The following is a 25,700-nucleotide window of genomic DNA, read 5'->3' on the forward strand; positions in this document are numbered from 1 at the left end:
AACTTAAGTAGTCCATGGGCTGGGGAGATTTCTTCATGGTTAAGGTGCCTGCCTGAAAAGCCTAAGGAGCCATGTTCGACCCTCTAGATCCCACATAAGCCAGATGCACAAAAGGTGAGGCAAGTGCAAGGTAGCATATACCCACTAGGTGACACAAGCGTCTCAATTTTGAATTCAGTGGCTGAGGCCCTGGCATGCCAATTTTCTCTCTCTCAAAAATAATTAAAAGAATAAAAAAATAATTAAGCAAAATAAAATTGTAATGCTCACACCACATGTTATAACCTAAAACGTTCAATTGCAAAGGTTAATCTAACTAAGGATAAATGAATACTGTATGGTATTAACAAAACTGTAACTCTATGAAAACATAATTCTAGTTATTATGTGACCTAACTGAATGAAAGAAATGAAGAAACAAATTACTTTCAAACTGATTCAATCTCTGCTCTAGTGCTGACACACCAGTCCTCAAATACAAAATTGCAAACCTTGAAAACAGCCAAACAAACCAAGGAAATTAAATATCTGGCATATTCATTATTGGAAGACATCAAAAGAAAAAAATCCTTATTGAATGTAAAAGAAAAATTAAGCTATAGACAATTAATAGCTTGCTGGTATATTAAAACTGCATTTTGAACTTTCCTTTTATTTAAAAGGTTGATGTTAAGTTGTGTTAATTAAAAAGATGTTCTCTGTAAGAATTTTCTGAAAGCCATTGCTTCTCATACATTCCTAACAGCCTTCACCTGACTACTTATCCTTGAATGTTTAACATGGGTATTATTGATGCAGTCAAATCTTACAGATTAGTACGTTTCAAATATGTTTTATGTTCCATCCTCATGGCTTTTTCACATATAGTTGACAATTTTGTGGTATTTTTTTCTAAACTATCAGGCCCTCGTAGTAGGAAATATTATTTAGCATGGAAAATTCTAGGATTAATATCAATTAAATACAATCCCACAATTTAACACAATGGATGGACCTTTGACTCTTACAGTGCATGAGTATTAGACAGTATTTTCCATGAGACAATATACAAAAGCCTGATGTGTATCTGAGGATATATAAATTCAGCAAACCAGATAGGAGTTGGCAGGATTTCCCTTAGAGCATAAAGTATAAATTTGGTTACATGTTCCACTTATTTATTAATCAATATCAATAAATTTTGGCACACATTTTAATGGCTGAACCAATTATTATGAACACTAATCTATTAAATAAGAAAATAGGTCTAAGGAATTCGTACTCAGTACACACATTATTATATTATATTATATTATATTATATTATATTATATTATATTATATTATGAATATTATTTAGAACCTGCATTTGAAAAAGTATATATGAATACTTGAAATAACATAGATTATTTAAAACAAAATAACAGCTTAGGGAGATGTGTCAGTAGGTAAACTGCTTGCCTTGCCAGCATGAATACCTAAGACTGGACTCTAGAATTCTCATTAACCCAGTTATACCATTACTGGGCATGTACCCTAAAACCTTCAAACCAAAAGCCAGAGAGATTTGCTCAACCATGTTTGTAGCAGCTCAATTCGTAATAGCTAAAAGCTGGAATCAACCCAGATGTCCATCATTAGAAGAATGGATAACAAAGATGTGGTATATCTACACAATGGAATTCTATACAGCAGTAAGAAAAAAACGACATAAAGAAATTTGAGGAAAAATGGTTGAACCTGGAACAGATCATTCTCAGCGAACTTACCCAATCACAGAAAAAAAATCGACACATAGTCTCACTCATCTGCAACACCTAACCTGAATTTGCCCAAGATGCCTTACATACCCAGCAAGTACCTCATGGACTAGACAATAAGATGGATGGGAGGGCGGGGAGGGAATCAAAGGGTGGAAAACAGTAATCCGGACCCAAACGGCAATGGTACCATAAAATTCTACTTCCTAAAAGACAGACCAAATGACTGAACCTTCACTAGTCCCTTACAGGAAACACCTGAACCACAAGACACTGGAGAGGGTAGGATCAAGACTGACCTAAATCTCCTACATCTTCCTTCCCTCCCTCTCCCCCTCTCCCCTCTATCTCTCTCCTCTCTAACTCTTGTATATTAGTTATCTTTTTCCTCAATTTCTTAGTGGACACTGACCTGTAACCCCCACTTCCAGCTTGGGCCTACAATCCACAATGAGCTTTTGATCAGAGAAACCTACAAGGTTTCCCAAAACAATGACAGACTTCTGTCAGAGTAATTGATGACCCACCAAAGGCCAGTGGTGAGACCCTATTGCTGAAGACTCCATACGCAGCTGACACGTAAAATGGAATGACATGGCTGGAAGCCAGGAGAGAGTCAGTCCCCAGACAGTCAGCGTGTCTAGTGCCAGAAGGCGCTACATAGGCGACTGGGGGAAGTGACCAAGATCTGTCCAAGCAACACATTGTTTAACCTAAGTAGCAACAATTAACCGGATGTGAAACCCACACAAGTGCAATAGTGGTACACAGCCATGGTGAGTAATCAATTGCTCTTGATTTGGCTAACTGATCCACTCAGTGGTACTAGACCCTTAGCTGGAGCTGGGAAACAAGTCAGAACCATACCCAAACACAAGCCCACTCTACAATATCAAGCTACCATCAATCACGGGGTATAAGAGGGCCTACACCTATCAAACTGTCTATCAAAAAAGTAAGTGTTATCTCAATTTTCTGGGTGCTAACTTACTCTCTGTTGGAGAATCTGCTTCTCTTTTCCAGATAGATGCAGACCCTAAGAAGAGAGCTGCCCCAACATACCTCAGAAGGGGCCCAACTGAAACTAAGGACAACTGGCGAAATAAGCAAGGGTGATGTTTTCCTGTGAACTGGATACCAGCACAAAGGGGAAGGAGATCAATGCAGAGAAAAATCAACTCCTACCAAATCAGAGAGCCAGAGCCTCAGAGGCCCCCAACACCTCAGCACTGAAGCAGACCAAAAATGAACCCAACATGGCTCAGGGAAATCTTGCGGAAGAAGGGGCAGAAAGAATGTCAGAGTTACATGTTGGGTTATGATTTCAGAGACATTTATTATACTAATAACTGGGGGCTAACTCCACAATGCACGACCCATTTTCAATAACAAGGAGGGTCTAATGGGAGGGGGTAGATCACAGATGAGCCTAAATAATGGTACCAAACTGTCTGTATTTACTGAAAAGAAAACTAATAAATTAAATTAAAAAAAAAAAAAGTCAGGTATGGTGGTCATGCTTATATTCCAGTGCTGTGGAGGTAGAGACAGGAGTGTACTTGGGACCCACTGGTGATCCAATCTAGCCTGTGTAGTGAGTTATAGGACAAAAAATGTGGCTGTCTTAAAAAATGGGGGAAAGGGAAGTGGGTTGACAGAGCCTGAGAGGAACAATACCTAGGATTATACTCTGGCCTCTACATGCACACATTTATGCACCCATACATGCATGCACATGAACACAAACATAAAGTCACATATGTATTAAAACTGGTTTAAAAAATAAAAATATAATAAAGTAGTGATATAATTGTGTTTAAGATTCACATGAGATCACGGTCTGTGCCTTTTAAGTATCAGTTTTATTTTTTACTTGTGAGCTATTTTTTTAGATGAGCTCTCACTCTAATCCAGGCTGCCCTAGAATTTACCGGTGATTCTCCTACCTCTTGTTTTGGAATGCTCCAACTACAGGCATGAGCCAACATTCACAGTTAAGATTTTGCTAAATTGGCATGCAAAATAATACATGTGTCATTGCACTTTGTTCTAATACATTCTCCCCTGTTTTCTTTAATTATTACTACTATATATTTTATAAGAAAGGCAGAGTGAATTGGCACACCAGGACCTCTAGCCACTGCAATAGAATTGCAGATGATTGTGTCATCTTGTGCACATGTATCACCTTGTGCATCTGGTTTATGTGGGTTCTGGGGACTTGAACCTGGGTCCTTAGGCTTTGCAGGCAAGCATCTTAACCACTAAGCAATCCCCTCAGCCCTCCCTTTTTCTGTTTGTCTCCCTTTGGAAGTTCTTTACTTCATTTCCTATGTTTTCCATTACCATCTCTTTCCCCCTCCGTTAAGATCTTTTCCTCTCTTCTCACAATCTTTTTTTCGACTAACATAACCCACACAACACACAACACACACATACAAAACAAGAATGTAAATATAGCTTCTACATATGAGAGATAACACGGAGTGTTTGTCTCTGTTTTTCTGAGTCTGTCTTATTTTGCTTAACATAATGATTTCCAGTTCCAACTATTTTCAGCAAAGGTCATGATTTCACTTTTCTTTATGGCTGAATAAAATTCCACTTTGGATATGCACATTTCTAAATCAACCATCTGTTGATTGATGCTTCCACTTTTCACTATTTTAGTATCTCAGCAATAAATATGGATGTGCAATTATCTCTGACATCTTTTGACTTAGAGTCCTTGGGGTATGTGTTCAAGGAGGTTATGGTAGTTGATGATCAAATGTATCTGTGGACTAAGGGCTCAGTAACAACATGACCTAGAACTCAAGTTGTCCATTTAGCAAGCCCTTACATCTTTCTAGATGCGCCACTTGCTTGAGCTATTGTTGACTCAAGTTCTACAACAATCTGAGAAAAGAGAATGTCCATATGTGAATGACAGGAGATCTAAAAGTTTTGTAAGAAAAGGCAAATGGACTCATGTTTCCAAAAACATTATTTTTATCCAAAAAATAGTCTTGGGCTGGAGAAATTGTTTAGCAGTTAAGGCATTTGTCTGAAAAGCCAAAGAACCCAGGTTCAATTCCTCATGACCCATGTAAACCAGAAAAACCAGATGCATGTGTCTGGACTTCACTTGCATGGCTGAAGGCCTTATTAGGTGCACTGATTCTCTATCTCTCCTCCCCCCCCCTCTCTTTCTCTCTCTGTCAAATAAAAAAATAAATCACTTTTAAAAATTGTCTCTTAGGACAAGGAATTTATAATGTTTATCATAGTCATAAGATTTGGATAATGTGAGCATAGCACTTTTATAAAATGTTTACTCTTTTTATATAAAATTTTCAAAAATCAGGGCTGGAGAGATGGCTTAGTGGTTAAGGCATTTGCCTGCAAAGCCGAAGGACCCAGGTTTGACTCCCCAGGACCCATGTTAGCCAGATGCACAAGGCAGCACAAGTGTCTGGAGTTCTTTTGCAGTGGCTGGAGGCCCTAGCTGCCCATTCTCTCTACCTGCCTCTTTCTGCATCACTTTCTCTCTCTCTCTCAAATAAATAAATAAAAATTAAAAAAAAAACAATCAAAAATATTAGAGTTTTATTACAATATTTTATAGCTGGTTGAATCTAGTGGACATGAAAAACTTTGTAGATGCTTTTTGTAAATATTTCTCTAAAGAGAAAATAGATTTTTAAGGATAGGGGTATAGATGACTCATGATAGCATGGTTGATAATCATGCGCTAGGACATAACTTTCATCCCTGGGAATACACACAAAAAATTAATTAATTATGTCTTCCTCCATCTTCAATATTCTAGACCACTGTAGAGAAATTATTAATAATCTACACTTGAAACTCTGCTTTATATGGAGATCTTTTCATACTGCTCTAATTTCTTCAAATACTCCAAATTTTTATACCTCATCTGTGATAAGCCTCAAGACACTAAGATAAAATTGCCTCTCAGCTTCTGTGCTTATTAATCTTTAAATTTGAGTAAAGCAGAAATGTTCTCTTTTTGCACAGCAAAGTGGCACTCTTAATTTAATTTTCAATAGAAACTTTTAATTTAGTTTTTTTTTTTCTTTCAGATTTTTATAATGGTTTCCAAGTCCTCTGGATTGTTTCTCATTTACATCTTCTTGTTAGCACAACTTCTTCCTAGTCACTATCACCTCATACAGGAAAACATGCTTCTAATAAACTCTCTGATTGAGCCAAATTAAAAAAAAAATTACTATCACTTTTCCATTTGTTTGATAACATTGTCTTCATTCCTGATCCATGAGTTTAATTAAACTCTGTGCTTTTATTTCCAGGCATACATTTTCAGTGTTATTTTTCTGACTTCAAACCACAGCTGTGCTCCTGTCAAAGGATACTTAGAAAAACAAAAAGCTAAAACGAAAAAAAAAAAAAAAAGTGAAAACCTCAGAGCCCAGAGTCTCATATTAAAATATTGTGCCTCAGGATTGAGTAGCACATAGCCTTTCCTCATTTATGCTACATAATTGGATGTTTTCTGAAAAAGAAATTGGCAAGAGGAGGTTATCTGATAAGAATGCTAAAATATATATTTTCTCACTGTAGTCCTGTATATTAAACACCATTTTGCAGAAACCTTAAAAGAATTAAGCAGAATATTAATTCATATGAAGTCATGCATTGGAACAGATGTAAGTCTGACCAAATAAAGCCTTGCTTGTTTGCAATTTCCACTACAAACCACATTTGCCTATAAGTTTTCTGCTGGTTACATACATGCACACAAAAACAAACATTAGTTCATATGCTGTCTATACACATTGTTTCTATCAACTTTAAATTTGCCTCTTGGAAACTAAAACTGGACAATAAACTAACTCTTAAATTTAGTAAAATATTTCAAATGGATAGAACTCAGGAACTCTAAAAACAATGGGTTCTCATCAGCTCATCTCCAGTAACCTCCAGTAAAATATGCCACTCCTCATCATATTGCAAACATTTCACTTCTACAATCTTCAAACTCATTAACCCAAATGAAGATTTACCACTAGTGGCATGTGTTGGTTATTATTGCAACTCATTCTTTTAAGGAATGCAGCATTTTGGGGTATCAGCACTTTTTCATCATCTCTACTACTAGATTGATACTGGGAATTGATGTGATGTCAGTTTTGGTCAGGCTTGAAATGGAATTAAGTGAAAAAAGCTCATATATATATATATATATATATATATATATATATATATATATATATATATAGTGTGTGTGGTGTGTGGTGTCTGTGTGGTGGTGTCTGTGTGTGTTTGTGTGTGTGTGTGTATGTGTGTGTGTGTGTGTGTGTGTGTGTGTGTGTAGAAAGAAATTGTGTGTAGAATTTTTAGCATGGATCCATTCTATATGGGCTTCAAACATTGCCTTTAATTGGTACACTGTTACTTCTTTTTGTTTCTCATAACCTAAAGTTCTTTTCTTGTCTTAAAGTCCTTGGAGTTGGGTTCAAGGTTCTTAGATCTTTGGTTGAGAATTTTCTTTATACTTTGTGGTAGGACAGATTTTCCAAATTACACTCAGATATACGTTAACTTTTCTTAATTTTCAGTGAACTAATGAGTTAAAATCTTTGCTGAGAGTTTGAGGAGAAATCTCTTAAGGTTAAGCTCTGAGCTCAAACCCCAGCACTCACATGAATGCCAGACCTCTACCTCTTACCTGCCAGCACTCTGGAGGTAGAAACTGAATAGCTGGGGTGAGTTGGGTAGCTCAGTTAGCTGTATTGGCAAACTCTGAGCTAAAATGAGGGACACTGTCTCCATAAATAAAATGGAGAGTGCTGAAGGAAGACGCCTGAAGAATTTGTCCAGCCTCCACTCTCACTTACACACACATACACACGTACCCACACATACAGTAAAGCAAGCTTGCACACCACACACATACACATATCAAAAAAACAATAAATCTAAGTCAAAATTTCCTACTGTGCATTTAACATTTTTATTCATGTCTTATACTTAACAAGACCAAACAATTCTTTTGCAATAGAATATTTTCCTTGTAACTGCAGTTTTAGGATGGAAACCCCCTGGCTCCTACATACCCACCATGCTGTCCCTAGTCCTCCTTCCTATGACACTTAAAAGAGACTATTGATGTTTAAAGGAAGAAAATATTCAATTAATGCATTAACAAGAGGAAATATTAAGAGGTCCAATGACCCTGGATGGATTTACGGAGTAGTTATTAAACCTTGGGTTTAAATAAAGAAAAACTTCAATCAGGGGACAACAGTTGTACATGACTCAGCAGTCTTTACTAAGGTGTGGCTCCATCCATCACTGATTAGATAGGTCGTACAGGGGTGTCCAATGCATTGTTAATGTGCTAACCACTGGAAAGTAATCTCAATCCTATATGGTAATATGTTCAAGGGTGTAAGGTATCCACCACAGTGCAGTGATTTGTTCTCCAGAGCTTATGAAATTGAGATACAAGTGACTGACTTACCTCCATGATTTCAGCCTCAAAGAGGAATGAGATGCCTTAGGTAGGTGAAGCCCTCTAGGGATTATCACATCTGTGCACAGCCAAGAGGCAGCCTTAGAGAGGAGATAGCACAAAATGAAAGTAGAGCCTTTCCTTGGTAGCCCAAGTGGAGGATCAATTATTCTTTATTATTTTTAATTTTTTAATTAGTTTTCTATTCAGGAAATACAGGCAGTTTGGTACCATTATTAGGCTCATCCATGACCTACCCCCTCCCCATTGGCCCCTCCTTGTTGAGGTATATGGGTCATGCCTTGCAGAGTTGGCCCACAGTTATTGGTATGATAAATGTCTCTGCATATCCTGACCCAACATGTGGCTATGACATTCTTTCCACCCCCTCTTCCGCAAAATTTCCCTGAGCCATGTTGGGTTCATTTTTGGTCTGCTTCAGTGATGAGGTGTTAGGGGCCACTGAGGCTCTGGCTCTCTGATTTGGTAGGAGTTGATTTTTCTCTGCGTTGGTCTCCTCCCCCCTTGTGCTGGTGTCCTGTTCATAAGGAAAACAGCACCCTTGCTTGTTTTGCCAATTTTATTTAGTTTCAGCTGGGGCCTTTTTGAGGTATGATGGGATGGCTCTCTCCTTAGGATCTGCATCCATCTGAAAAAGAGAAGCAGATTCTCCAATGGAGAGTAAGTTAGTTCCAGGACAAAAGAAATAACCCTTACTTTTTTTTTTTATAGAGAATTTAATAGGTGTAGAACCTTTTGTAGCCCATGATTGATGGTAGCTTGATATTGGAGAGAGGGTTTATGTTTGGATATGATTCTGTCTTGTTTCCCAGCCACAGCTATGGGTCCTGTACCACTGAGGGGATCAGTTAGCCAAATCTATAGCAGTTAGTTCCCCACCATGGCTGTGTGCCACTATTGCATTTGTGTGGGCATCACAACTGGTTATTTGTTGCTAAGTAGGTTAGACCATGAGTTGCTTGGAGAGATATTGGTTATTTCCCCCAGTCGCCCATGTAGCACCTTCTGGCACTAGACATGCTGACTGTCTGGGTACTGACTCTCTCCTGGCTTCCAGCCATGCCATTCCATTTTACGTGTCAGCTGCATATGTTGTCTTCAGCAATAGGGTCTTACCACTAACCTTTGGTGGGTTATCAAGTACTCTGACAGAAATCTGTCATTCTTTTAGGAAACCTTGTAGGCTTCTCCGATCAAAAGCTGATTGTGAATGATAGCCCCATGCTGGTACTGGGAGTCACAGGTCAGAACCCACTAGGAAAATGAGGAAGAATATAACTAATATACAAGAGTTAGGGAGGAGAGAGAGAAAGAGAAAGGGAGAGGGAGGGAGGGAAGATGTAGAAGGTTTAGGTTAGATTGATCCTACCTTCTCTTATCAAGAGTAGCTTCTAACTGCCTCTTTCATGCCAGTTTTTAACTGCAATTCTTCAAAGTTACATCCAACTTCAGTGTAATAATGAACTAATTATAATATGATAATGAAATATATAAATACAAATTGACTAGACTTTCAAGGAAAGTACTTGACTTAAAGGACATACTGTATCCACACTGGGCTTATTTTTATGAAATCTCTTAATAGAGCTGTTATTTTATACATTCCAATTAAGCAATGGAAATCTAGTGATTTTAAACAGAAAGACAATAGATTATTACATCATCCATGGCAGAAGCAAAATTTAAAAATACAATTGAAGTGTTTGTGTGTTTTTAAGTCATATTTCAAAACTCACTTCTGGAGCTAGTAGGGATGCCCATAGCATTCTCCGATCTCTCCATTCCAGAAAGGGTGGTGACAAAGGGGTGTACAAGCATGCCTAGGGCTCAGTTCCCTTGTTCAACAGAATGTGTGAAATGGAAAAGTCACCCCAAAGAAGACTTATTAAAAACATGTCATATGGGACAGGAATGGTGGCACATGCTTCTAGTGACAGGACTGCACAGGCTGAGGTAGGAGGATCACTGTGACTTGAGGCCCAGCTTAGGGATCCAGAGAATTTTCCCGGTCAACCTGGCCTTGAGTAAGATCGTGCCTCCAATGGAAAACAAGTTCTTGCCAAAGCATGGTGATCCACGCCTTCATTCCAAGCACTGAACAGGCAGAGTTAGGAGGATTAATGTAAATTTAAGGCCAGCCTGAGGCTATATAGTGAATTCAAGTTCATCCTGGGCTAAAGTAAGATCCTACCTCAAAAGCAACAACAAAAAATTCCTTACATTGAGGTATTTAATCCATTTGGATTTGATTTTTTTTTTAATTTTTAACTTTTTATTAACATTTTCCATGATTATAAAAAAAATATCCCATGGTAATTCCCTCCCTCCCCACCCCCACACTTTCCCTTTTGAAATTCCATTCTCCATCATATTACCTCCCCACTACAATCATTGTACTTACATATATACAATATCAACCTATTAAGTATCCTCCTCCCTTCCTTCCTCTTCCCTTTTTTGTGTATGGCAAATGAATAGGTCTAATTTCATTTTTCTACATATGCTCATCCAATCTGTCCAACACCACTTGTTGAATATGCTGTATTTTTTCCAGTCTACATTATTGGCACCTTTGTCAAAGATCAAGTAGCTATAGTTACTTGACCTAAGGTCTGGTTTTTAAATTCTATTCCACTGGTGTATGTTTCTGTTCTTATTCCAGTAAAAGACTGTTTTTTTGTTTTGTTTTGTTTTGTTTGGTCACTATGGCTCTGTAAAATAGCTTTAGATCAGGTATGATGATGATACCACCAGAGGTGTTTTGATTGTTGTTTTCTAAGGAGATGTTTGGATATCTGAGGCCTGCTGCCATTCCATATGAATTTTGATATCATTTTTTCAATCTCTGTGAACAATGATGCTGGTATTTTTACTGGTATTGTGTTAAATTTATATGTTGCTTTTGGTAGAATTGCCATTTTCACATTATTAATTCTACCTCTCCAGGAGCCTGTAAGGTCTTTCCATTTTCTCAACTTTCTCCTCAATTTCTTTCTGGACTTCAAAATTAATGAGAAATTTAAGAAAATGGAAAATCAAACATATACCATTAACTTTTTTATACTTTATTTTATTTTTTTAAATTTTTATTAGCATTTTCCATGATTATAAAAAAAAAAATCCCATGGTAATTCCCTCCCCCACCCGACTTTCCCTTTTGAAATTCCATTCTCCATGATATTACCTTCCCATCACCATCATTGCCATTAACTTTTAATGTTCTCTTTCCTAATAACTCACACAACAATTTTCCATAAAGAATGTTGTGGTAGAGCCTGTCATGATGGCACACATCTTTAATCCCAGCTCTTGGGAGGCAGAGGTAGGTGGGTCACTGTGAGTTCAAGGCCACCCTGAGACTACTTACTGAATTCCAGGTCTTCCTGGGCTAGACAGTGACAACCCACCTCAAAAAATCAAAAACAAACAAACAAAAACAAAATGAAATTGTGTTTTGCACTGTAGAGATAGCTTAGTGGTTAAGGAGATTTCCTACAAAGCCTAAGGACCAAGGTTCAATTCCCACGGACCTATGCAAACCAGATGCACAAGGTGGCAAATGCATCTGGAGTTTGATTATAGTTGCTGGAGGACCTGGCACAGCCATTCTCTTCTGTATCTGCCTCTTTCTACCTTTCTTTCCCTCTCTACTCTCCTCAAATAAATAAATAAAATATTTTAAAAAACAAAAGTGGTCATGGAAATGACAAAGATCCCCAGGTTTGGGAAACAGGTAAGGTGTGTATTCACAAAAAGAAAGAAAAACAAAAAAGAGTTGTGTGGGGAGCCGTGCTGGCTTCGTCAGGCTTTGCTGCGTCAGCTTGTTTACTGCTTTTGTATCCTAATCGTTTGCACATGAGCATATGACCTTATCCTAACATGGCTGCTCACCTATCCCGATTGGGTGATGCAAAGTCCTCTGATGAGACTTAAGCCAATCAGACAACGTTTCACATCCACATGACCACAAGTATATAAGCTTGGCGCTCCGTAGGGTCGGGGTCCTTCTCTCTTTCAGCTTGGAGCTCCCAATAAAGTGTGCTTGAGAAGAATCCTGTTGTTGTCGTTCTTCCTGCTGGCGGGAGGGGCGCAACAGAGTTGCAATGTAGATTTTGAAAGGTAGCTTCTGTTAAAAGTATTTCAGGGGACAGTTATATATACACTTGGAAAAATATGAAGAGAAATTACCAGTCATTCATTGTAACAGGGTCAAACTCCCTTCAAGCTTTGTACCAGTTCAGTCACAATCCCTTCAAGCTCTGTACTCACGTGGTTATCAGTAGACTAGAACTTAAGAACCATGCTTAGAGTCTTGGGAGCTGCTGATTTTGATAGAGTAGGCATTCAGGAAATGTTTAAAGAATAAATGAATAACATTTAAAATGAGTGATTGAATCAACAAAGAAAAGCTAAATTACATTCAGTCTACTATAAAATGAGTCCGAAAAGTATGTCATAAGTTATTGAAGGTTTCTAACAGAACATTTATAATAAAAGTCTCATTTAGCTGCTGAGAGAATTTCAATCATTTTGATAACGCACATTTGTGAAACAGCTCCTTCACAAATGATGCCAGATAAATGAGGCAGAATTACTGTGAAAATTTCACATAAATATTATCAGATTAAAAGAAAGATGTTAGGGACTGGAGGGATGGATTACTGGTTAAGGTGTTTGCCTGCAAAGCCAAAGGACCCAGGTTCAATTCCCCAGGATCCACATAAGCCAGATGCACAAGGTGGCTCATGTGTCTGGAGTTCGTTTGCAATGGCTAGAGGACCTGGTGTGCCCATTCGCTCTCTCCTTCTCTCCCCCAAATAAATAAATAAAAACTGATTTTTTAAAAAAGAAAGATGTCAATTGTTTAGTTGCTTCTGTTTTATCATCAGGTTTTTATATTCTATTTACTGTTTTAAGGTCTGGAATTGGCAGTTCCTTAAGTAAATGAATTGAAAATATTTCTTCCTAGAAATTGCAATTTTTACATGTTTATCATTTCTATGTTCCTGAAAATAACTGCATCTTAAAATTTGTGTGATATTCTAAAATTTTACTAGAATTTGTAATGTCACATACATTCAAGTTTATTTTTCATTTTTTACATTTCTTTTATATTAGATCTCTTAAGCAAATACTTCTTTAATCAATTAAAATATTTATATTTATTTACTTTCAAGCAGAGAGAGATAGAAGACAGACAGATTGAAAATACAGGCATGCCAGGGCATCTAGCAAACAAACTACAGATTCATGTGCCACATTGTGCACCTAGCATTACATGGGTACTGGGGAATGGAACTGAGGTCATTAGGCATTGCAGTCAAGAGCCTTAACTGTTAAGACATCTCTCCAGGCCAAGTGAATAATTCTTAAACAATCCTTTTAGAAGTCTAATTTACTGTTATTATGACATTACATTTTACAAATTTCAAAGCATTTGAGAAAAAATGTTGATTTTCACAATGATATGCTCATTTGATATATTTAACAATGTATCATTTAAATAATGAATAGAACTAAATTTTGGTTTCTACCTATTTTATAATGATAAACTTTATTTAACATGCCATTAAAGTGTACACATTCTTTATTGTTAATTTGGTATTAACATATTCACTGAATACTTGTTTTAAGAAGTCTCATGAATTAAAAAATCCATATTGTGAAGTGATAATATAAAATGCTTTATATAGTGTTTACCTAAAATGTGTACATATGATCCCATATGTGCTTGAAGATAAATTTTAAGAATATAATAACATTTGTCTATGTAATATGAGTAATTATGAATTTGAAAATATATGATTCATATACCTGTGTACTAAATGTTTATAAAATTCAAAAATAAGAGATCATTGATTGCCTTTCAGAATTATAAGCACAAGAGATTATTTTTTTACAATTTATTTATTTATTTGAGAGGTGAGTGAGAGAGAGAGGGAGAGGGAGGGAGAGGTAGAAAGGAAGAGAGACATAAAGGAGAGAAAGAATGGGCTCACCAGAGTTTCTGGCTGCAAACTCCATATGTATATGCCATGTGTTGTGCCTTAGAAACTGTCTCACAGCTTTTTCAAGCTCGCACCTTTAACCACCGAGTCATTTCCCCAGCCCAACATGAGATTTTTTAACATAAATTCATTTGTAACAAAAAACGATATATCTCTTTAAAATTCCTCAAAATTTTACAAAGTTGACATCAGGGATAAAACCATTAAATGCGTGGATCCAAAATCTCTGGTAATAGAAGTGCTCCTTTTTATCTGGCTTATTTTTTCAACACAGCCTCACTCTAGTCTAAGCTGACCTTGAACTCACTCTGTAGTCCAGGCTTTCCTGGAATTCCTGGTGATCCTCCTACCTCTGCCTCCTGAGTGCTTGGGTTAAAAGCATGTACCACCATGTGCAGCAAAAGTGCATGTTTTGGATCCATGTTTTTATATTGATTTGTAGACTAATGCGTACAATTTGAAGAAAAAAGAAACACAGTTGACCTTGAGTACTTTACCACTAAATTTAACAAAAACACCTTATTCATTGTTTGTCATTCTTGTTTATAGTTGAACATGAACAAGCCTTATATTTGCATAATTTGATAATTTAGCTATAGTCAAGCCACACAATGTCCATAATTGAACAGTGTTATGTATGAAAAGTTACCTACTTGACGGGGTTTCACTCAGAACTCTGTTCTCTCATATTTTCACTTCAGTCCTGAAAGCATTAAAATTGAGTATAGCTGAAACTCAGCGCAAAGCTCTTCACATTACTGTTCTAGCAGAAAAGTGGAATAAATACTTATGTACATAGGAAACATTGAGTGCACATTAAGAGCCAGGCATTATTTATTTTATTTTATTTTTATTTTTATTAGTTTTATATTCAGCAAATATAGTCACTTTGTTACCATTATTAGGCTCATCCATGACCTACCCCCTCCTCTTGGTCCCTCCTTGTTGAGGAATATGGGTCATGCATTGTGGAGTTAGCCCTCAGTTATGGGTAAGATAAGTGTCTCTGCATATCATGACCCAACATGTGGCTCTGACATTCTTTCCACCCCCTCTTCTGCAAAATTTCCCTGAGCCATGTTGGGTTCATTTTTGGTCTGCTTCAGTGATGAGGTGTTGGGAGCCTCTGGGTCTCTGGCTCTCTGTTTTGGTAGGCGTTGATTTTTCTCTGTGTTGATCTCCTTCACCTTTGTGCTGGTATCCTGTTCATCAGGAAAACAGCACCCTTGCTTGTTTCACCAATTATTCTTAGTTTCAGCAGGGGCTCTTTTGAGATATGATGGGGTGGCTCTCTCTTTAGGATCTATATCTATCTGAAAAAGAGAAGCAGATTCTCCAACAGAGAGTAAGTTAGCACCAGACAAATGAGATAACACTTACCTTTTATTATAGAGAATTTAATAGGTGTAGGCCCTCTTGTAGCCCACGATTGATGGTAGTTTGTTAATGGAGAGTGGGCTTATGTTTGGATATGGTTCTGACATGTTTCCCAGATCCAGCTATGAGTCCCATAAGAGTGAGGGGATCAGTTAGACAAATCAAAAGCAGATGGTTCCCTACAATGCCTGTGTGCCACTATTGCACTTATGTGGGCATCACAACAGGTTATTTGCTGCTAAGTAGATCAGATGTTTGAACAGATATTGGTAATTTTCCCCCAGTCATCCATGGAGCCCCTTCTGGCACTAGACATGCTGACTGTCTGGGAACTGACTCTCTTCCAGCTTCCAGCCATGCCATTCAATTTTATGTGTGGACCACATACAGTGTCTTCAGCAGTAGGGTCTTACCATTAACCTTTGGTGGGTCCTCAAGTACTCAGACAGAAATCTGTCTTTCTTTTAGGAAAACTTGTAGGTCTCTCTGATCAAAAGGTCATTGTGGATGATAGCCATATTGTGGTAATGGGAGTTACAGGTCAGTGCCCACTAAGAAAAGGAAGAAAAAGATAACTAATATACAAGAATTAGAGAGAAAAGAGAGAGAGAGAAATGTGGGGGGAGAGGGAGGGAGGCAAGCTGTAGAAGATTAAGGTTGGTCATCATCATACCCTCTCCAGTGTCTTGTTGCTCAGGGGTTCCCTGTAAGGGCCTAGTGAAAGTTCAGCCATTTGGTCTGCCTTTTAGGGAGTAGAATTTTATGGTGCCATTGCTGTTTGGGTTTAGATTTGTGTTTCCTACCCCACCATTACCCTCCCCTCCCTCTCCACCCATCCTTTTATCTTTAAGGAGAAATGCTAACACATTGGTGTACAAAAATACTGCACACAGTAAAAAGCTAACAGCCTTCTGGTTATCCATTCACCATAAATCTAATTTCACACCTAGTATATTATATAATGGGCTAGAAAAAGGGCTCTTTGCTTTATGATATTAGTTTACTAGCTAGCAGGTAAGTACTTGGTTTTCTTCTCTGGAATGCATATTGCATACCTATAATGAGGAAACTGTTGGACTTTATTGGCAAATGCAGTGTGCCTTCCACATTTAGGAAATTATTATAATAACCCAAACACAAGAACCTAGGATCATATGCAGAGGTAAAAAGTAAATACCCACATGCTCTGTTAGTTACTTTTTCTCTATTCAAGGTTTATTGACAGAGAAAGCTACATATTCCACAATACTAAGCTTCATTACACTGATTCCCTGTTGTCAATTCCTGGAAAGAATGCTGCCCAAGAATATCCAGAGAATCAATGATCATACATGGAACACACACACTGATTATGTTATTATGTTAATACTGTTATTATGACATTACCTTTCACAACTTTCAAAGCATTTGAGAAAAAAAATGTTGATCATAGAAATGACACTGACATCATAAAATAGAAAAGAATGCATTTTCATTTTCAGTGTTTTTGAAGTTTGAATTAGGTTCTCTCCAACCCAGGCTGACCTTAAACTCTCTGTAGTCTTAGACTAGCCTCAAACTCACAGCTGTCTTCCTATCTCTCCCTCCCAAATGGTGGAAATAAGGTGTGCACCACCATGCTCAGTCTCCCCACTATATTTTTAAAAATACTTTGTTTTATTTATTGCCAAGGGGACAGAAAGAGAAAGTAGAGGGGAGAGAATGCATACACAGGGGCCTCTAGCTGCGGCAAACAAACTCCAGATGCATGTGTCACATTGTGTATCTGGATTTAAGTGGGTACTGGGAAAATCAAACCCAGGTCATTAGGCTTTTCATGCAAAAACCTTAACCATTGACCCATATCTCCAGCTCTCTTGCATTTTTATAACATTATTGAGAATTTTCCAGTTTGAAGATTTGTGCAAGTGTGATAAACAAGTTAATTGCTGTCATCTTGTCCCAGACAACAGTAAGCAACTGATACACACAAGCAAATGCTCTCATGTTCACATAATACCTGTACACGGATGCACACACATATAAAATGTTAAAAGACATAATAATATGTACATAGGCAGTGTGGCACGTGCCTTTAATTTTAATGGCAGAGTTCAGGAGGCCAAGGTAGGAGGATCATAGTGAGTTTGAGGCCAGCCTGAGAATACATAGTGGGTTCCATTACAGTCTGTGCTAGAGCAAGACCTTACCTTGCAAAAACAATATAAATAAATGAATAAAGCTTTTTTTTCTGATTATTCAAAGTGAAAAAGTATAGTATTAATGATATAGGACATTAATCTTGTTAGGAAAATGCTTTTCTAATTTATGACTTATGTGATAGCACAAAGTATTTTGTGGTTTCAAATACAGGCAGACTGTTTATTAAAATGTCTATAAATATCTGTAGTATGCTTTCACATTATTATTTCACATAATTATTATGATGGTTAATAAAAACAAACTAATTTGAATACTTTATTCTGAAAACATAAAATGTGTGAGTTTCTAAATATAAAATTTCTAATATTTATATCTAAATTTATTTAGAAAATATGGAAATTTCTTTTTTGATTTGCTAACATTGTATGCATATGTTAAAAGGAAAAAAAATTATGGGCAGTTATTTGAAGATGCTGTGTTGATAAGAACCAAGAAGTGAAGGAGGAATCTAATCAACCTTTGCTTTGTGGAACCCAGGTCGAACAATATCACAAATAGGTAATTCAGGAAGCACTGATTCATCCCATGTTAAGTTTTATTGCTTTGAAAAACCCAAAACAAAGAGCTGAAATGAAAGAAAGTCTCTTCTTTGCAGAGGTCTGTGTCTGTCTGTGGTCATGTGACTCCCTTGCTGGGACCTGGGATGAGGTAGACCAGCAGGACATGACACAGAGGGTGTCCTTGTGCCATTGGTCACTATCCAGTGACCTTTATGTGCTTAGAGTTGTGCCTCCCCTAGGCATGCAAACCTTCCTCCTTAGGTAGGTTTTTTGTTGTTGTTGTTGTTGTTGTTGTTTTAAAGAAGCAAAGTAACAGGGGCGTTTAGGTTCTCATTATCCCCTTCAAAGGAGAATGTCCCAAATGATGTGACTTCCTTACACCAAGCTTCATTTTTTCATGGTCTCACCCCTTTCATAGTGTGACCAAGCTTTAGCACATGGTCATTGAGGGTAGATGCAACTAAAACAAAAGAGGAAGATTTTGGGAAAATGTATATGTCTATTTTTTATAACAGTTAAAAAACATGGGACTAGGATTCAAGAGAAGATGGTGATATTGCAGTTGAATTTAATTTCCAATACATTCCTTGTTAAATCAACCTGCACATTATAGGGAGATTTGTTAGGATAATAGGAAGAAATGTTCTTTTGATAGTGTTGCAATATAAAGCCACAAAAATTGTAGGTCAGAGTATGTCAGGGACAGATTCTTCTGAACTCATTCTTTTTCATGCTTATACCCTGAGGGTCTACACCTTGACATCAACTGCTGCTATAAGTGGAACAACGCTAAAGGAAATTAGGTTTAACTTCTAATGCTCTTAATTTCTGAAATTGAAATAAAGATCCTCCAGAGAGAAAATGTAAATCCTTACTTGAGAAGAAAAAAATATACCATCCTAAGCTTTTTATTCTTTCTATACATTCAGTTTCAATAAATCAATCAAACAGAAGTAGACACCTGGCCATTGATACCCAAGATTTAGAAGATGCAACAGAAACAAAACCCAGTAACTTGTGAAAGTGGAAGTTGAGACCCCAATGATTAAAAACAAACAAATACAAACCTACAGAGCAATAACATGATCCTAACTAGGTATATTAGAGCAAAAGCAAAACTTCTAAAATGTCAAAATATTAAGAAAATATTATAAGTAACTGAATAAAACCAATTTTCATAAGTACAAGAATTAATCTTGCAACCAGCTACTTAAAATAATAAAAATGAGAAAAATATAACACAGAACAAAGTGTAAGCATTTACTTTCCTACCAGGAGTTCTCATCTGAAACAAAGTATGTTGTGATAACACCAATGAATCAAATTCAGATTTAAAGGAGTAACATTTTAGTAAAATTTTTAGCAAAACTGGTAAAAGAAGAAAAGAAACATTAAAGCTAAGTGTGTTTTTCTAAGTGGTAAGAGAACTTGCTTACTTGGCATGCCATATCCTTGATTTAATGCGTAGCATAAACAAAATCAAACAAATGAGAATAAGAATAAAAACAACAATAATAATAACAACAAAAACAGACAAACACACACACACAAATCAAGCCTTCTATTGTGCCAGAAAGTACAACCTGAAGAAAGTCATATAGAAAAGTATAAGGAGTGTAGGGAAGTGTAGTGAAAGAAGGCACAGATGGACACTCTCGAGTGCATATATCATAACATTTATGTAGTATCAAAACTAACTAGTGAAGAAAAGACTCCGAAAACAATAATATAGCTGACATTGAATATGGGGAAAATAGTGAAAGACAAACCTTACTATAGAAATAAAGTCATTTCATGGAGATATGTATAGCAATGGAAATATTGTAAGAGAAGCAACATAATATTATCAAAACAGGTAAAAGAAAAATACCGTATGAAACACAAAACAAATGGAAGAAAGAGGTTTAATGGTGGTATATGGCAGAAAGTTCATAATCCAGAAGCCTGACAGAAGACTGTGAGTTCAGAGACAGGCTGGGGTACATGGTGAGATGAATCCTTCTTTCTGAAATAAATAATAATCTGTTATTTTATTAGCTTCATTTTTATGTTGTTCTTTCACTTTCTCACATATACATAATGTGATATATACATATAAAATATTATATAGCTATATACACACAAATATATGTCTTGTGTTGAATTCCATAGGGTGATAACATTTTGTTTCTCACATGCATATCATTAATCTTTCTACAAGCCTTTGAAAAGTTAAAGGATCAAGTGAGCAGGTCTCATTCTTCTGGACTTCATAAATTTTGAACAATTCTCACATGCCGATTACTGGCAGTCAGCTGTTCCCCTTGTCCTCCCAGAGTGCAGCCAGTTACTCTGTGGGTGCTCTGTAGCACAGCAAGTGAAGTTTCTCAGACTAAAACTTGCCATGCCTCCTTCCCTTTGCAGGTGGCTTTGCTATCCTCAAAGCCACCTGTCTCATCCATTTTGTCCCCTTTAAAGGGAAGCAGTTAGCAAGGCATGAGGCTCACATGGAAGGTCACAAGAGTTCTGGGGACTAACAAAAATGTGCAAACACATTTTAGGTGTCTCCCAGTACACAGCCATATCACAGTAGAATAAATGAATCAAGGTTTTGTCTGTGTGTTTGTAGAGAAATGTATATGAAGTAGAAGATGAATAATTCCTGCTGAGTATAGAGACCAGCCTCTCCATGCTGGCCCCTTTACCAGGAATATAAACCCTCAGCCTCTGCTCTCCCAACTCAGCTGCATGAGGTCACCCTGGATGCACAAAGCCCCATGAAAAACACGGGAGCTTCTCTGAATCTGTGTGGTGGGGGATTGCACACATGTCACAAAACTTGTGTGGAGAGAAGAGGACACCCGCACTGTTTCTGCCCCTTCTCTGGGGACTGCAGACAGTCTCATTACTTCCTCTCTCTGGCTTTAAATGGGTGCTGGGGATTCATCTCGGATCATCAGGCTTGCACTGCAGGTATTTTTAACCTCTTAGCCATCTTCCTAGCCCAGGTTATGAATCTTATGTTGAAAGTCTACAGTAAATGTACCATGATAACAGACAGTTGAAATGAAACATTACTCGGTGTGCTGTGGCTGCTCCAAGAGATTAACCTTTAAGCCTCAACGGATTCAGGATGAAAATCATCAGAAAAAAAAGTAGACATCCTCTTTAAGTCTTTTTTTTTTTTCTTTTTAATGGTAACAATTATAAAATATTCAGGAGTTGAGAAATAACATTATTTAATAAGTTTTTGTGAACTATAGTTTGTTTAATATTGGTAGCTAGCGTGGCTATTAGAATAAACTTAATGGAAGTGTGATTATTAAACAGAGACCAAGTATTTAAATCCTTGATGAACATACATTTATAGCTTAAGAAAATGCTAAAGTATTATATTCATGAAAAGGACTTGTACTTTAATATATTGGTATATACTTACAATATTTATCAACTGTTAAAATGTCAGGGGAAAAAGCAGCTAGCTTAACCCTGTACTTAAGCTGAATAAGACCACAAGTAATAATGTAACAGTAAGTTGCCAAAAAAAAAAAAAAATCTACAGGGTGTTGATGGTATAATCATAAGTATAGCTGCATTCCAAAATAATGTAGATATTTTTACAGAGTGCTTCAAAGAAAAATATGTATTTGAAATACTCAGGTTAAGAGATTGTAAATTTAAAATTAAACATACACAATAACTATATCTTGGCCTGACAGATTAGAAAGAAAAATAGAAATGACATATTTAGAAGGTATTTTCTGTCAAGTTATGAAGCATAGAGGGCAGAACTAAAAAGTAAAAGGGATTTTCTTCAGTATTCACAATAAAAAATTTACAACAACTTTTTTTCAATTTTGTTACATAGTTTTTTCTGTTTTCACTTTTTCTTTTGTAATGCAGTTTGCTTAATAAGTTGCTATGAATTTACATTACTATTTTACCTCTTTTTTAAATTGTATTTTTATAAGAAAGAGAGAGAGAGAGAGAGAGGAGGGAGGTAGAAAGAGGCTGATAGATCGATAGAGACAGAGGGAGAGAGAGAAAGGAGAGAGAACGGGTGACCAGGTCTTTCAGTCACTGCCAACAACTCCAAGACACTTGTGCCACCTTGTGCATATGGTTTATTTGGAACTAGGGAATTGAACCTGGGTCCTGTAGCTTCACAGGTAAATGCCTCAACTGCTAAGCCATGTCTCCAGCCTACACGTCTTTTAATTATTTAATAAAGTTCAGATTAGCTCAGTCTATTATTGGTTGAAACAGTGTATATTATTTGTGTGTATGTTTCCTGAGTTTTTCGTTCAATCAGTCCTAACAATGATCATACATGCCCATTTAAAGCTATAACCATCATATATATATATATATATATATATATATATATATATATATATATATTATATATATAAAATTTTATTAAATTGCCTACTTACTTTTAGTTAGTCACTTATGTTCTTTTTTTTTTAATTTTATTTATTTATTTGAGAGCGACAGACACAGAGAGAAAGACAGATAGAGGAAGAGAGAGAGAATGGGCGCGCCAGGGCTTCCAGCCTCTGCAAACGAACTCCAGACGTGTGTGCCCCCTTTTGCATCTGGCTAACGTGGGACCTGGGGAACCGAGCCTCGAACCGGGGTCCTTAGGCTTCACAGGCAAGCGCTTAACTGCTAAGCCATCTCTCCAGCCCCACTTATGTTCTTAACAGTTCAAAAATGTAAATGCAAACTGTTAAAATGTCTACTATATGTTATTGAACTATTTTTGTGAATTCAGTACTTCCACATAAATAATTATGTACACATATTGGAAATGATGAATCAGGGCACCAACATACTGGGAAATTTTTAAAGCACATTTACCGTTCAAGCCTGAATCTGCCCTGTGTTTATTGTTTAATGAATTTGCACTGACTTATAAATTGCGAACAATCACTTAAGATATTTCATTATCATAACAAATTATTCTTCAATGCTTGTTGCATAAGTTTGGATATTTTTTTAAGCTTGGGTTGAAATTTAAATGACATTATAACATTATTAAGAGGCAGGTTCTCAAGAGAACATGGACACCTGAAAGTTCTGTCCTCATGGACTTGATACTGGAAAAGATGGTGAATTTTGTCATGAGACAATGGAGCAAGAAAACCTTTTTCCAGATTCATGACACTGAGTTTGAATTTTCCAACATTTAAAACTGTAATACAATAAAATTCATTAAAAATAACTTCATTAAATCAATTAAATCATTAAATCAATTCATTAAAAATAACTCAGCTGATAGTATTTATATTTTAGCATGTGCATATTAAAATAGTTTCACACTTTCATGAGACTAAGAAATCAGACAGAATCTCTATAAAGCACTATTTTCTGTCATGCACAATTCTTTGTACTGACTTCATATATTAAAACAGGCAGTCTATACAACACCTCTAAAGTACCATCACACACCTTCAAGTTTGCATTGAAAGAAATAAGATTTTGAGAATCTAAGCATATAATTCAAGGTCATACACAGCAGTAAGACATGAGAAGCTCATACCCTTCCCTGTTAAGCTGTAACACAGTCATGTAAAAGTAAGTAACATATCTAAAAATAAAGAAGATTCTATCTTTACCTAAAATTCTAAAAGGAAATATGTGAACTCAATAAGAAAGTGTCTAGAATTTATACTTGCAAAAAGATAAGCTCAATTTATCAATAGGCAAGTGCAGGTACAAAAAAAAATTTATTCCTGATTTTACTAATAACTGAAGTTTATCTAAAGATAGTTCTGTGTATTATAATGGGATTATAAGTGTGGAAATTTTAGATATTCCGTATGTCTAGAAATCACAATGAATTAGGTTTCATCTTCAAACTAAAGACAAAAGGTGTGAAAAAGTCTCTGAGGAAAGTAAAGCAACTGAAATGTGGAGTGTGTGTGTGTGTGTGTGTGTGTCAAGACCTGATACATCAGTCCGTCTGGTTCTGAACATGACAGACCTTGGGGTGTCCTTCAGTAGTCATTTTACTAACATTGAAAGAGATGCACCTAGGAATCTGTCTTCAGAAGCACCAACTGCTAAAGGAGCTATGCCATCTGTGAGGAGCAAGCATCATCAGTTCCAAGAATGTTCCAGCTTCCATTTGTTTGAATATTAATAGCATCAAACTGTGACATGTCCCTTGTTGGGACTGATTTCATAGAGCTTGCTGTTTCAACAAATATCATCATAAAGTTATATTTTAACCATCTTTTCATAGTTCCTGGCATATAATATTAAGTAGTTCAGTGAAGCATAACTATTCTCACATTCTGATGATGATGTGCAAAATTCTAAAAATCTTAATAAGCAAGTTATATGACATGTAACAACTAAGCAGAAAGAGAGTGTCAAGTTCTAGTAACAATACCTGGGAGTTAAAATTTGTATTAAAAAGGAATCATTAAAGCAATAGTCATTGTTCACTTAATATGAGCACCTTGTAAAATCATACATATATCAGCTCCATACATTATCCATATTTTGTTTTCTACTTAAAGAAGTTTTCCCTAGTTACTTAAGATCAATGCATAATATATGAAGAAATCATACATATTGTTACTTTCTCTTTTTTTTCTTTCTTTTTTTTTTTTTTGAGGTAGGGTCTCACTCTGGTCCAGGCTGACCTAGAATTAGCTCTGTAGTCTCAGGGTGGCCTTGAACTCACAGCAATCCTCTTACCTCTGCCTCCCAAGGGCTGGGATTAAAGGCGTGTGCCACCATGCTCGACTCTGTTACTTTCTTTTACTCAACTTTTCTGGGTTTAAAAAAGATATGTTGTTCAGCTGTTTGAAAGCAGAACTAGAGATGGAATGACAGGATAGGCACCCTGGGGCCTCAGCTGCTGCGCGCATCTGGTTTGACATGGATGACGGGAAACTAAACCCAGGTCCTTAGGCTTTGTACACAAGCACCTTAACCACTAATCCACCTCTCCCACCTCCCATCTTCATATGATGAAATCAAGGCATCATTTTCTACTCATAATAATAAATTTGTAATGACATATATATTTTATAATGAACATACCAGATATTTTTATTATGTACTGATGAACAATAGAAGCCCTAAAATTAAAATAAATAATTCTTTGCATAATTCAAAATGTTATCCTTTCTGGATGATAATTTTAGCAGAAATAACTATCTGAATAAAATATACTTGAAGTCTGGATTTAAGTTTCCTAAAATCAGTGAGATTAAAATACTTGAGGCCTGTAAATTTTTTGTAAAACATCTCATTCTCTTCAATTCTTACATAATCCTACCATGCTAGTTCTGGCTTATTAATGCAATTAATAACCACATTCTTGCTAGTGGAAATGATATATTCCTTAAGAAATACAGCTCCTTGTGTTCCTATTCTGA

The sequence above is a fragment of the Jaculus jaculus genome, chromosome 12 (assembly GCF_020740685.1).
Source record: "Jaculus jaculus isolate mJacJac1 chromosome 12, mJacJac1.mat.Y.cur, whole genome shotgun sequence".
Taxonomy (NCBI): domain Eukaryota; kingdom Metazoa; phylum Chordata; class Mammalia; order Rodentia; family Dipodidae; genus Jaculus; species Jaculus jaculus.